Raw genomic sequence first — 14,852 nt, forward strand, 5'->3', positions numbered from 1 at the left:
TCTCCACGGTTCCCTGCAGATGGCCAAGGAGTCACTGGCCATTAGCTCTGAGGTCATGGAGAAACACAGCTGCTCTCTCAGGACAAAAATGTGCTTATTTACTGAGGCCAGTGGGAAGATGCCAGTTCCTGTGGGAAGGGTGGGTGGGGTGAGCATGTGGCAGGGGCTAGGGGGGCTGGACAGAGGGTAGAGGGGTGAGGACAGAAGAGGTGTTGGGATATGTCATGATGGCCTTTCACCCTCCTAGGTAGCATGGAGCTCTGGACTTTTGCACATGCTATTTATTAGTCAGTATTCATTCATTAATTAAATAAATTTTTTGAGCCCCCCTTAAGTTCTCACTACTTAATCATATGTGCTGGAGTAAGAATATTGAACAAGATGGACAGGCATTCACCCTCTTGGAGCCTACCACCAGGTTGTAGTGGTAAGGGGAAAATAGAAAATATTCATCTTAATAAAACAAGTGAAAAAGACCATCCCACATTTGTGATCCATTATTCACTAAAAAGAAAATAAACAAGGTAATGGACAAACCACCACCACCACCACCACCTGGAATGCTTTCCAGACCTAATTGTCCTTTAAGATTATAACCCAGATAGCACCTCCTCTGAGAAGGCCTCCTGACACAAGTCTTAGTATAGACAAGTCTCTAACATCCTACCAGGGCACCTGCTCACTGTGACCACATTTACGTCCTGTTTGCTCATGGTCTGTCATCTAGCCTGTGTCCTTCTTGAAGAAAAGAACTAGGTATTATGCTTCTCACCAATAAGATGCCTATCACAACATAGGATTTTCAAAAACTATTTGTTAAATGAACGGATGGATAGATGGATGGATATGTTTGGTGTGCTTCAGGGTGAAACACTGAGCCTCTTTCTAGTGCAGTTACGGCCTCAAAACTGTAATCTGTTTGTATTCTTCCTAACTACTACGAGCTGTCCTCTTTGGTTTTCTTTTTAAACATATTTTGGGATTTGAATGAATGAGAATGATTTGCACTGCAGCATATGGCTACTTTAATTAAGCAAAGGGTATCATTTTAGTAGCATAATAAATACTGTGTAATTTATCAGGCCTCATGTGTATTTTGCAAGTATGCCATGTGGGCTATATAAATCTTTCTATATTTGGGAGGGGTGGAAAGAATCACTATTGATCTGATGCAAGATGGTGCGTGGGGAAAAAAAAATGACTGAACATCCCAATTGTCCCGAAAGAGGTGGCTATCCATGCTGGAGTTATCTGGGGGTTTCCTGGGTACTCTCAAATGCAGAGAAACTAGGAAGAAATGGAAAAGAACTACTGTTGCGGAACTAAGGAGTAATGCTCCATGTTCACTACTCACTGAAGAGGGAGGACTTTGTAGGAAAAAAGTGCTGCTTAGAGAACTGGAAAGTGGCCCTGGGCTCCTGGGCTTTGTTGCTAAGCATTTGCCTAGGGCTGTAGAATTAGAATCCATCCGGGAGAGGGGAGGACTAAAAATAAGGCAGGGGAAAGCAAGCTCAGTGTGTGTGATGGAAACCCAGAAACATAAAGATGTGGCAAAGAAACACTAAACTGATTAGAAACATATCCCACTGTGGCTTCTGGTAGCCTGTTTGGGTCCAGAGCTCTTCAGTAAGCAAGATGCCATTGTTCCTGAACAGGGTTCCCTGACTCTCTTGAGAATACCTATTGTAGTGATGGGGGACTTTCTTGGGTCAGCACTCCTTGAGAAACAAGTGCGATGGTGCCCAATGTTGTAGGACCGGGATGCTTGGTCTTTGGGAAAATAACATTTAGACAAGGAGGAGTGTTAAAGAGTGAAGTTTCCCCTAAAGCACTCACAGAAAGGTTCTCAAAAATAAACAAACAAATACAAAAAAAATCAAAAACTGTGTTTATCTTCCATATGGGAGCAAAGCAGAGAAGGATTCATGGAGAAAATGGACCTAGTCCTGGGTCTGGAGGGGAGAATCACATTAGATGGAGGGCATGGGGGGAGGTTATCAGCAGACATGGAGGGTTGGTGGGCACATCCTATATCATGCCTGTTACTGCATTTTATTTGCATCCCATGTGGGATAGACCAATTATGTCCGTAATCTATTTCTGAGGTTTCAAAGAGATACAAGTGTGGGGGTGCAGAGCATTTGTGGACAGGGCATGCCAGCCTGATTTTACATCTTTCTAGAAGTACAAGGAGACCATATTGAGAAATTCCATCCAAAAGAGAGTGTACAGAACCTTGAAGGCTTGATATATACGTTTTAAAATAAAAGGGTATATTTACTAGCATCTATCTTCATATAATGTTCAAGGAACTGTATTTAGGAGCTTGGGCTATATTGGGAAGTATTCTAGTCCACAAAATGGACATCTTCCTTTACTCAGGCACATTAGATTCCACATGAACAACACTACTCCTCAACTGTCTAACCTAATGTGCTTCTTCCCTCTAATCCCAGTTCCAGGCACCCAGTCACCTGGGCCATAAATTCTGTATTCGTTCCAGATATCTCTCTCATTCTCTGTGTTCATCGTTAGTCAGCCAGTCCCATCAGTTTCACCTTCTAATCCTCCTTCCAGTCTCTCAACTCCTTTCTATTTTTCTTCTTGAAGTATTGCAGACATGTCCCAACTGGGATCCCTGCCTCTAGACATGCACTCCTCAGTTTCAGGTCTTATACTACCACTATGTAATTTTCTGCTTAAAATTATCCCAGGACTACCCTTAGCAATGGAAGATGTTGATTTTGTAAGCTTTAGAACATTTTGTTTCAAATGGAACTCCAGTATATGAGAGGTAAGAGTCAAAGACTTTGATGAATGTCCAGTCTGATCAGTCTTGATCCTTATCCTAAATATCACTGAAGAGCCCAGTGCTCTTACAAAAGCAGCCTGAAAACTCAGTGAGAATGTCCATGCCACTTAGCATGGTCCATGAGCTGGCCAAGGGCCATCTCTTTTGTCCCCATACCCCTGCTCCAACCCCCTGTCATTCTCTCCCTCACACTTCTGGCTCTAGTAGCACTGACCTGCTTGCAGATCTTCCCATGCATCTGATGCTTCACGTATCTGTACTCTTGTCCATTCAATACCCCTCCTGGCCCATCCTGTTATCCTCCCATTGGCTTCCGTTTATTCTGTTAATCTCTCCAAATTCTGTTTAGGCATCAGCCCCTTGTAGAGCCTTATGGCTGTAATGCACCACTAGCCCTATGTAGGTTTGTGTGTACAATCTTCTCAAAATTGTGAGCTTCTTGTGGACCTGACTTTGGCCTATTCATCTTCACTTTTTCCTAGCACAGTGCTCCTAGAGGATGTTGCATGATCTTTAATATATTGACTTGTGAAATACCCAACCAGATGCCTCCCCTACCTTCAGTGAAATTGCCTGGCGTCCTGCTGTGTTGCCCTCTGATCTAAAAGACTGCAGAATCTCTCCTCATACCCATGTCAGCAGACTCAGGGCACCTAGTACCTTCCCTAGGGTGGCCTGTGTGGGCCCTGGTTGATGGATGGCTATTTCACTCGCTTTCTCCCTGCCAGGCCTAAAAGAAATACTAGCACTTATCACAGATAAAATGACTTATCAAATACCTTGGGCATGAGGCCAGTGAACAGGGCTGTTGAGTAGTGAAAAGAGACCGTTCTAAGATGCTAAGTGACATGAAGCTTTTTGAGGCAATCACAGCAGCTTCTTCAGACAGACAGCCAACGATGTGGCTTGACAGGACAGGGACCAATCATTTCCCTTCCCCATCTAGGCCACTGCATCAAACCTCCTCTTTCAACATCCCTCTCCTCTGACAGGAGCTGGTTCAAGTCTGAGTCAACAGGCACTTAATACAGAAGATTTAGAGGACAAAAAGTCCCTGGTCACTGTGTTCTCTGGGGGATGAAGTGGCTAAATAGGAACTTCACAATAGTTATGGAAAATAATGGTGTTATGGGCTGAATTGTGTCTCCCTCAAAATTTATTTGATGAAAGTCTAACCCTAGTCTTTATAATGTCTTTAGAGATAGACTCTTTAAGAAGGTAAAATGAGGTCATTAGGGTGGCCCCTAGTCCAGTATGTCTGGGGTCCTTATAAGAAATTTGGACAAACATACATTGAGAAGGTGTCTATCTATGAGCCTAAGAGAGAGGCCACAGAAGAAATCAACCCTACTCACACCTTAATCTCAGACTTTGGTTCCAAAAATTTGAGACCATACATTTCTGTTGTTTAAGATAGCCAGCGTGTGGTGCTTTGTTGTAGCCGCCCTAGCAGCAGAACACAGGTGGGTATGGTGTGGCGAGGGTCTCAAGCTGGCACAGGGTCTTTTCAGATGATGATAAGCTCCTGAGTGTGACTGTACGCCTCTTGGAAGATTTCCTGATACCTGTCCCCATAAGCAGTGCCCACATTACCTGCTCACATAGAGTCTTGTTCCCGCCTGGCTCTCATCACCCGCTGATGGAAGTTCTGTGTTTCTTTACTCTCCTGTTTCTCCCCACTGGACTCTGAGCTCTTTAAGGATAGGGACTGTGCTTTTATTCCCAGTGCCTGGTACAGAGAGGGTGGCCAGCTAGTAAATATTAATGGGTTTGATGAATTGAGATGGGCTCTGCCCTGGATGTTTTCCATCAGTATCTCTGCCCCAGTCCTTCTGCTCCCTAGGCTGATCTGACTTGGGGCTCTAAGCTCCCTTCCTCTCCAGCTTTCCCAGGCGACTGGCAGCCCTGGTAAACAGCCCACAGAAGGAGGAGGTTTGAGACACAATGGCCTAGATGGAGAAAGGAGATGATTGGTCCCTGTCCTGCCAAGCTACATCATTGGCTCTCTGTCTGAAGCAGCTCCTGTGATTGGCTGACCAAGCAGTAAGAGAGGCGAATGAATTTCTTCCCTTTAGGCACTTCCTTTTAGCTTTCTGGCTGGGTGAGCAGTGTTGGTTGTTGCTGAGTTAGTTCTGTCTAGTCTGTTTGCTGCAGCCTCAAGGTGCAGAAACTGCTCACAACTCTGAGCAAACAGCCCTGCTCTGGTCCTGCAGGGAGGGGGATTAGATGTGGGTCAGCAGGGGTCTAACACAATCTTTCTCTGTTGGCCAAACAAAACAACTATTGATATTCTTTCTCTCTGGACTTAACACCTTTAACTGAAGACAGAAAATCAAAACACCTAAATTCTAGGCCCAATCTTTGCTCCCCCCTTTCTTTGGTTTCTCTCCTGGGGTTATGTCTGTATTTTCCTTTTTCTGCAAGTTAAAAATGTAGATTACAGGCTGAACTGTCAAGTCAGGAAGGATTGACAGATACAGTGTCTCTTCCACCCTTAGCAGCCTAGAAATGTTCCCTACTATTTCAACTGCCCCAGCAATGTTTGGAAGTTTATGAGATAATAATAATAATAACTATTTATTATTGTTATTTAAATATCAAAGCTGCTAACAGTTAAAGTATTCTGCATATAGTTTTTTAAAAGTTTTTTTTTTAATCTGTCAATGGACCTATATTTATTTATTTATATGTGGTGCTGAAAATTAAACCCAGTGCCTCACACATGCTAGGCCAGTGCTCTACCACTGAGCCACAACCTCAGCCCTCTGCATATAGTTTTTGTGTTACTTTCATAGACATTTTTCATTTGTCCTCAAGATCTTGATGTAATTTACTTTTTTTCTTTATATTTTCATTTTTTCAGGTAAAGAAAAATCTTGGCAGTGGCTTGGCCAATGTCACAGGGATGCCTAAGTGAGGGCTTACAGACTCCTTAGATGGGGAAGTGGTATTACCACTGTAAATGAGGGGGAGTATATTTGCAGGAGGGAGGCCATTCCTAAAGTTTAACTCTGCAGACTGGAAAATCAATATCACCCTCCTTTTCTGACCCAGTTTCCAGTGAATGTTAGTTCTGCTCACTCCCAGAGCAGGCTTGGCTGCTCCCTGAGTTGCTCCTGTGGGTGACATGCTCCACTCTGCTAGGTGAGGGTGAGGTGGTGACCAGCCAGGATGTGCTTTCCATCCTACCTGCATCCTCTCCTCTCTGCTGCTGCTTGCTCTTATAGAGGTTGGGAGGGTGAGGCCATCTGTCTGTTATTTTCTTACAGGGACATTGCTGTGCTCCCTGCTTTTTGTTGCCCTGTTTACATAGGGGGTCCCTGGAGAGTGGTCCTTACATTATTTATTTTGTAATAGAGCTCCAACAGTAGAGCTGGTATGACCATGCCTTGGATTCCTGATACTTCTTTAATTCTTTCTGGACCTCCTGTCATGCCAGGTAGCTTTTCTGTATGTTCACTTCAGTTTTGGGAAAATAGCATCAACTTAAAAAAAAACATAAGCAAAAAACTACTTTGTAGAAAATGGGAACTAGGATGAGTAAATGGATATATGTGATGGAGGTAATGATGCCTGAGGATGAATTCCAGGGCCCTTTGTAAGATTTTGAAAGGTTTCCACCCTTATTTTCCTCTGTGTTAGTGTGCTGGGTTGATGCATGCCACAGAACTTACTTAAGGGCAGCCACATTTGAGAAAATCCTTATAAAGTGCTTGAGCCAATGCCTGGACATGTAATGATTGCTATCTCTATTGTTAGTGATGGAAAAGGGACAATGAGAGAAAAAAAGACTTAATCTGGTCTCTTCCAAACTGTTGAGATAGCCTCCCTCATGCAGGGGTCAGATTTGTGCTCCTACTGACTATCAAAATGGACAATGAGATGTCTCTTGAGGGTGGGGTAGGGATCTGGCTCCTGAGCCTTCCGTAGTGAAATGGCTTGAGCAATCACCCCCAGAGATCTGCTTATTTTATTCCAAGTATTTGATTTGAGATTTTTGTTCCTAGTAAAATTAAGACTTTACTAGTGACTAAGGTGGCTACTGATAGTTTTTATTAGTTTCCTACAGCTGCCATATAAATTATGACAAGCCTGTGTCTAAATATATCAGAAATTTATTCTCCTAGAATTCTGGAGCCCGAAGTCTGGAATTAAGGTGTCAGAAGGACCACGCTCCCTTGGAGTTTCCAGAGGAGGATCCTTCCTTGTATCTTCCACCTTCCAGGAGCTCCAGGCATTCCTGGTTTGTGGCAGCATTTCTCTTCCAGTCCCTGCCTCCACAGTTACATGGTCATCATCTTGGAGTCTGTCCCTTCTTCTTCTAAGGACAGAAGTCATATTGGATTAGGGGTTCATCCTTCTCCAATATAGCCTCATCTCATCTTAACATCTGTAAGGACTCTATTTCCAAATAAGGTCATATGTCGAGACATTGTATTCACCCCATCCTTTTGGGGGGACATAATTCAACCATATCAGGGCTACTCCATGGTCCATCTCAACAGGACTTGAAGCCAGCAGGGCTCTGGTGCATGCCTCAAGCTTTACTTTTTCCAGAAAGAGAATGAGCCTGATCATAGCCAAGTTTCCCTCTGTCTTGTGTAGCTCGTTAGGCCCTGCCTCAGCCAGTCTGATTAAACACTGTGCATATACCTCACCCCACGCATCCCACATGGCCTCAACTCCGTGCAGGGCATAGTTAAGAGTTCTGATTGGGGCTACTCCTCCAGGCCAGAGCCTCTCCTGCTAGAGAGGGTCAGTCTCCTGGAGAGAACATGACTTATCTGCCTGTCTTTCCCTCTCACACCACTCCCTGTCCCCAGACCCCCATACTGCTGCCAGAGAAGTTGTCATGGCACAGACACTCTGAAATCCCATTGTCTGGAGAATGGAGAAATTGGCTCAGGCTGAGTTATAGTCCCAGCTGAGCAGAAAAGCAGGGTGGGGAAGGGGAAGAGAGAGAAAGAAAGAGAGAGGGAGAGAAAGAATATTAATGTGTGCTCAGAGCAAGAGCTGAAACTCAGAGACACAGGAGGGTCAGGGATGACTCTGATTCTGCAGTAGCTGTCCTGCCTCCCCAGAGGAAGACCTGGCTCTGCTTCCAGAGTCATCTTCTGGTCTGTGGAAGATGTCTGGCCCTGTCCCCCAGCCACTAGAGTAGCTCTGCAGCAAGGAATAGAGTAACTCTCTGCAGGGTTATTTATTATACTCCCAGTTTGCCTCAAAAGGAGACAGTCATTGGCTTTCACTGTTTTTTTCCAGAAAGGTCTAAATGTTCTTTTATTAACCTATTAGTTTTAATTATATGCTCATAGTCATTTATTTGCTAATCTGAAATGCGAACACCCTGGATTCAAAGAAAAGATTCCCCACCAACCCCCACCCCTTTTCCTTACTCCTGTGAAGTGTTTAAATCACTTGTCAAACAGAGGGAATAATAATAATAAAAAGAGTGACATCTGATCAGAGAGCAGGGGAGTGGAGGAGAGAAACCAAGCCTGGCTGCAGTCAGAGCTGGGGAAGCTCCTCCATATTCATCAGGGAGGCGGCCACAGCCAGGGGAGCTCTGGTGCAGCAGGCAGGGAGAGCAGGCCCCGGGGCTGCCTGGTGCTCAGAGCTGCCTGTTCCACGTCCAGAGTCTCCTTTAGGACTTCATAGCTCAGGTCTTCTGGAGACCCACAGAGGCCACATGGGTGCTGCTGTTGTCAGTTTCCATCTGCCCCGATATCCTTGACAGGCGAGGCTCCTCCTTGAGATGTGCTGAGTGTAGTTGAAACCAGGAGGAAACAACACACACACACACACACACACACACACACACACACACACACTTATATTTGTGTTTTGTGGGAAAATGCAGGATTATAGTAAGTCGTAACCACCACAGATATGATTGGTACATCAGTGATGATAACTCACTTATAGATGTGACAAAAAATAAAATAGGCTATTATTACATATTATTCCTTATGTGTAGCTTGCAATTTCACCTTTTTCTCTTCCGGCTGTAAGAAAGCTTCTCAGAATAAAAGGGGGGGGTACTGTTATTACAAGCAGATTCTTGAATTTATTTCCATATACAAATACAAATCTAAGTATAAATAATAATTTTAGCCAACATTTGTTGTTATCTTCTTTGCCAGATGTTGTGCTAAGCACTTGGCATCTTGTCTACTTAATCTGCATACCTTAGCAGGGAGATGTTATGATTACTCCATTTTACAAACAAGTAGACTGAGGTTTAAGGAGATGAAAAACTTGCCCAAGGTCACCAAAACAATAGCAGTGGAGCCAAAATTCCGACCCTTGTTGGATTCCAAAGGGCCTGCTTAAAATGATTTTGTTATTCTGATTCTCAAAGGAAATTTATGATACAGTAAGCAATTTGCAAATGTTGGTACTTACTTTTGGTAGCAAATTACTTGTGACATCCCTTACAAATGAGCCTGAGAATTGCTGGTGTAGGGCAAAGGGAAGGGGGTGGAATGTCAGAAGGCCCATGTGCCACTCTCGTTCTTACTCTGCCTTGTAAATCTAGGCAATTCACTCAGTGATATGTGCAGGTCGCCCTCTGGGGCCCTTGGAGTTGGACATGGCTTCAGGCATCTGGCTTTATTTGAGAGTGCCAAGGAGAGCTGGGGCTGCCGAGAGGAGCAGCTGGCCTGTGCAGAGCCTCAGCAGGAGCAAATAGGAGAACTGCTTAGTGAGTTAAGTCTCCCAGGGAGCCTGGGGACCCTGTAGGGGTGTGGGGCTTAGTCACAGCCCCTGGATGACTCTTCCCTTGACAGAGAGGAACCAAGTGTCTGAAGATGCTCAGTCAAGGAAAAGGGAGGACAAGGGAGAAGGTTGGCATTCCCTAGAGAGGTCACTATGGAAGATGCTTATGATCGGCTGAGTTCCAGCAATGGACACATATACTAGAAAACCCTGGCCAGAGGTGGGAGCTGTAGGGGCCTTTTATGAAAGCAGAACATGGAATAAGAAAGCTGGTAAAAGCGGAAACCAAGAGAACTTGGAAAGATCTGAATCAAAACCCAGTAGGGAGTTTTGGTCAGAAATTTAGGAAGATTGGGAATCTTCTGAAATTGAATTCAAATTTTGTGCATTCCCATGTTTGGGTCCACAGCCAACAGCCTGCTGATTAGTTTCTCACTGATGTGAGGCCCTAAACAAAAAAGAACTACTATCCCACACTATCTCTAGCAGGGGACAAATGTTTGATTAATATAGCATGTTTGATTAATATAGCGTGGCAACTTTGCTGGAAACCTAGAAGGCAGAAACAGTCTCCCCCAGGTCAGGAGAAAGCCATCAGGTTCCTCCACCTGGAGAGCATGGACAGCATGGGGTTTCTTTGTGCACCATGTCCTGGTGTGTTGGCGCCTCTGTTTCAGCTCCTCAAGAAGTCTGAGAACACACTGGGACCCCAACGTCTTCAGCAGGTGTCACAGGCTGACCATTATCTGGGAGCTTCTGCTCTGAGGGGATTTCATGTCACACATGTGTGCAAGTGATAGGCTATGTTGCAATCATGCAGGACCTAGGAAGAAAGAGTTTCAAAAAATAATTAAATGGGCAATTTGATACTTGGACCTACCTTCCCTACTCTGTTCACCAAAGATACATAAAACCTAATGAATCACATTTTTGCTTAGGACCAAACCATCTGCCATTTCAAAGTAAGATGTCTCCCTGTCCTCCTTTCCTTCTCTAGGTCCCACAGGATGGTTCCCAGTATTGGGTTTTGCTTCTCTAAGAAACCAGGCATCTTCCTCTATGATTGAGATTTATCAAATAACAGTCTTGTTCTAATTTACCTTGATGCTAGAGACTAAGGTAAGTCCTATAATGCCTCATTCATCATTGTTAAAATTTATGAAAATTAACTCCATAGCTGAAACTTATCCTTTCAGGAACCAGAATCATTTCTTAAAAAATTAATCATTTTTAAAAATTATGTCATTTTCAGGAAAATGGATGGAACTTGAGAATATCATGTTACGCCAATAAGCCAAACTCAGAAGGTCAAGGGTCTAATGTTTTCTTTCATATCTAGAAGCTAGAGAGGAAATAGGAAAAGAAAAGTAAGGCAGGGATCTCATGAAAATTGAAAAGGAATCAGTAGAGTAGAAGAAAGGGACCAGGAGGAGGAAGGTGGGAAGGGGGTTGGGGGGGATTTTGAGGGAGTAATACTGGCCAAATGATATTATTATATTTTACACCTGTATGAATATGTAACAACAAATCCCACCATTGTGTACAACTATAATGCATCATTAAAAGCATGGATAAAACAAAACAATTAATGATATTCAGTAGATTTTTTTTTTTCAAAAACACATTACATACTCTGTGTCCTCTTTACACAGAGACTACAGATCATTTTGTGGGGCTGCAGTCTATTTTCGCACCTGCCTTGACATTGCTCTTACTCACTCTTCATGTAAGATCAGCTTCTACTCCTATTCCTTTTCCTGTGGGTAAGATTCTTGCTGCCTTTCTTCTGCCACAATGGCCAAGCCCTTTCGTTTCCTCAGAGATGCACCAAGATAACACCTTATGAACTGGAGTTCTCAGATATGGCCTGAATAAAATCTCTAATCATACCCAAGAAAGAGAAAAGACAGACTTCCCCCAGAGAGACCTATCAATGAGGTATCCATCTCAGCCCAAGCCCTCTGCTCTTTCTGGTCTCACCTCTAACTCAGCTTAAAGGATTTTTGACATCTGATGACATTTGGTGGCTTTGATGCTGTAGACCTGGACGACTGTTTCCTGGCCATTCACTGGTGGATGAGGGTTCAGCACCCTCAGGACCCAAGCTTTTTCCCGATTGCTCTCTATCCCTTCTCAGCACAAATTGGGCTCAGTCAGTCAGGAGCAAACATTATTGTATTAGACTGTCTGGCATCTATAATGCATAAGACGTGCATGGGGACTTCCACACTGAGACTTGAAGGCCAAAGGACGTGGAGGGCAGCACCTATGAGTTCCTGAAGCAGCATTGGCACAAAATTGGCTGTGGCTGTAGTCTGACTTAACAAGAAGAATCTGTTATTAAAGTGAGTTTTTTGAAATTTGGGGCTCTGGAGTCAAGCAAAATAGGGTTATAATTCTGCCTCTGCTGTTTCTGGGGGTGTTACTGAAACACATGGCTTCATCTCCCAAAGCCTGAACACTCTAGCTACTAAAAAGGGATAAAAGTCTCTTCCTCAGGGGATTGCATGAGAGTTACATGGGACAATGTGTAGAGAGTGTTTGGTGTGGTGCCTGGCACATAGTAAGAAATCAATAAACATTGTTTATTGTTCTTCTTATTCTGTTTATCATTGTTATTATCATTATATAATTCACGTCAGTATGAAAAGTTAGCAAAACCAATACTATGAAGAGCATAAAGCTGTGTAGGGCCTGATCATGTTTGAATTAGCTTAAAAAAATGGTTAGTGCCATAGTACAAATTTTATTAGGGGATGCCAGCCTATGGCTTGCTCTCCAAGCAGAGATGCTAAGAGGCATTTGAATTTGGACATGGTAGATAGATTCAGGAGTCTTCAGCCTACAGACAGTATTGAACCCTGGTGCTAGATAAATCTCATTTTCCGAGCAAGAGGAATTGAAGAAGGTGTCTGACACTTGTGGGCAGGAGCAAAGGAGGCTGAGAAGGAATAAGTAGTAAGGTAGGAGGAAAGCAGGTGTCCTGGAGAGCAAGGGGAGCTGCAGAGTGACTGAGGGAGAAGCCAGGAGGGGACAAGGTATGCCTTGCAGTGAGGTTGTCAGGACCTCAGTGGAACCAGTTTCATGCAGGGAGCTGGCGCTGTTGCCTGATTTGGGGTGCTGGGAGAAGAAAGAGAGGGGAGGAAGTCTCCATCACCAGCAGAGGTGATTCTTTCAAGATGCTTGGCTGAGATTTCTCCCCAGGGACTGGAATGGGAATGAGTCCTGTCAGTAAATGTGACAGTGAGAAGGAAGAAAGGGTGGCCACTCCTCAGACCTGTCAGCTGGCCGGGCATCCTCTGGGAGTGGATTCCACTTGGAGGGGAGAAATGAATGAAAAGCTCCCAGAGGCTGCAAGAATGGCTTTCTCTGCAATTGCCTCTGTGGCATGGGGAACAAGCCTTGCGGGAGCAGAATATTCCTTGTCATTCATCATGCTGCACGATGCATGGCCCACGTCACACCGGGACTGTCCAGACCCCTGGGACATTACCCTGCTCTGAAGAGCTTTGGCCACGCCCAGTCTGGTCTTACAGCCAAGTGCCCTGGGACAGGTGGCCTGAGATGAATCAGACAGCTAATTAGTACTCTGTCCCCGCCTAAAAGGAGCCAGAGACACACAAATTGCTCCCCAGAGGGAGGGAAGGCAGCAGAGAAAAGGGAGGTAGGGAAACCAACAGGGGTTACATCAGAAAAACAACACCATCCAAACAGCCTCACATCCCAAATCGGTGTTCTCCCTCCAGTATGAGTAGCAGAGGTAGCTGGCACCCCAAGGGACCCCCGAAGTAAGACACCTGTGTTGGTTGGTGCCTCATTACCAGCAAGACACATGTGCCTTCCAACTTGAGTGAGGACAAAGTTTCTCTCTACATGGCTAATGTGGTGTCTTACATCTCTGCTGTTTCCTGTCATGCAGTCCTGAGAATTTACAACAGAACGTCAACATCCAGCTCTGTCCTCAGCAAACTTACCATTTGTGCTTGGTAAGAATCACACTGAGGCAATGGCCAGTTAGGTACTAACCAAGGGGGTGAAAGGAGCCATGGAATTCACAGCATCATCTTTTAGGGAAGAGAGCAACAGAGAAAGTTCTAGAGAGTTAGTCTAATTATGGTGCTGCCACTAATCAGTGTCACGTTTCTAGCTGGACGGTTCACTTTACCACTTATGGGTTCAGAAACAGGAAAGTCTGGGCTAAGTACTACTCTTACCCTCAGAATCTGAATCCAGCCCCTTCCAACCAAAGTATTTCTGTGTCTTTATAGAAGCATGTCTCTTGTTTTTCATATTCACTCCATCCTAACTTTTGAGAGTCTAGCATTCCTGTTGCTCTCAGTTCTGTGTGGGCAGACATAGTGAGAAAGAAACTGGAGGTGGGAAGAGGAGCAAAATAATTATTCATTTGAGAGATGGGGAAGGAAGTCTTAAGACTGTAATTAAAGACAACTGCCCACAGTGAGCACATCTAGTGCCCAGATCTTGGCTTCTAATGTTATTCTCCCATTAAAAGGAACTAGGGTTTCTTAGAGAAATGGCCTATTCGAGGACTGTGTTAGAAAGTATTCAAGATGAGCTGGACGTGTCACATAGTTTCAGAAAGTAAGGCAGTGCTCACATACACACACCCCCACCCACAATGATGGGAACATATCCAAAAGAACATAGGAGCCAACTGGAAGAGTTCCCAATGGCCAAAGCTGGAAGAATTTGAACAAGAAAATAAAGAAATATTGGATCATTACCCAAGGCATAAAATAAATATTCATGAATCTATCCTGACATAAATAAATGATTTGATAAATACATACATACACACTTACATAAATGAGGGATAAAAAAACGAGTCTTCTGCACAGAATTCCAAATCAATTTAGGTGGATATTTCACCATAAAGGGGTGGGAATGTGTCTCCTCAATCTGCAGTTGTGTGCTACACATGGTGACTTCCTTCTGAAGAGTACAGTGTGGAAAGGAGGGAGAAAGCCTCATGTCAGTGTGGAGGATTGGATGAGGACACCCCAACAGCAGCGGGGGTTACATCACTTCGATAAGTCACGTGGCCAGAATGTGCTCTTGAGGAAAGCAGCAGGTTACCTCCCTGGTCTCCTCCCTAAACCTGTCACCCCCATGTGGTGGGGAAAACTTCAACAAAGCCCAATGCAAGGACATCCTTCAAACTGTCCAACTAGCGTTCCCTAAAACTGTTAAGGGAAAGTTTGAGAAACTGTCACAGCCAGGAGGGGCCTAAAGAGATGTGATCTTGGGACAGAAGAAGTACATTGGGTGTAAACTGAGGAAATCGGGCTGAACTATGGACTTT

This window comes from Callospermophilus lateralis, chromosome 2 (genome assembly GCF_048772815.1).
Source record: "Callospermophilus lateralis isolate mCalLat2 chromosome 2, mCalLat2.hap1, whole genome shotgun sequence".
In the NCBI taxonomy this organism is placed as follows: domain Eukaryota; kingdom Metazoa; phylum Chordata; class Mammalia; order Rodentia; family Sciuridae; genus Callospermophilus; species Callospermophilus lateralis.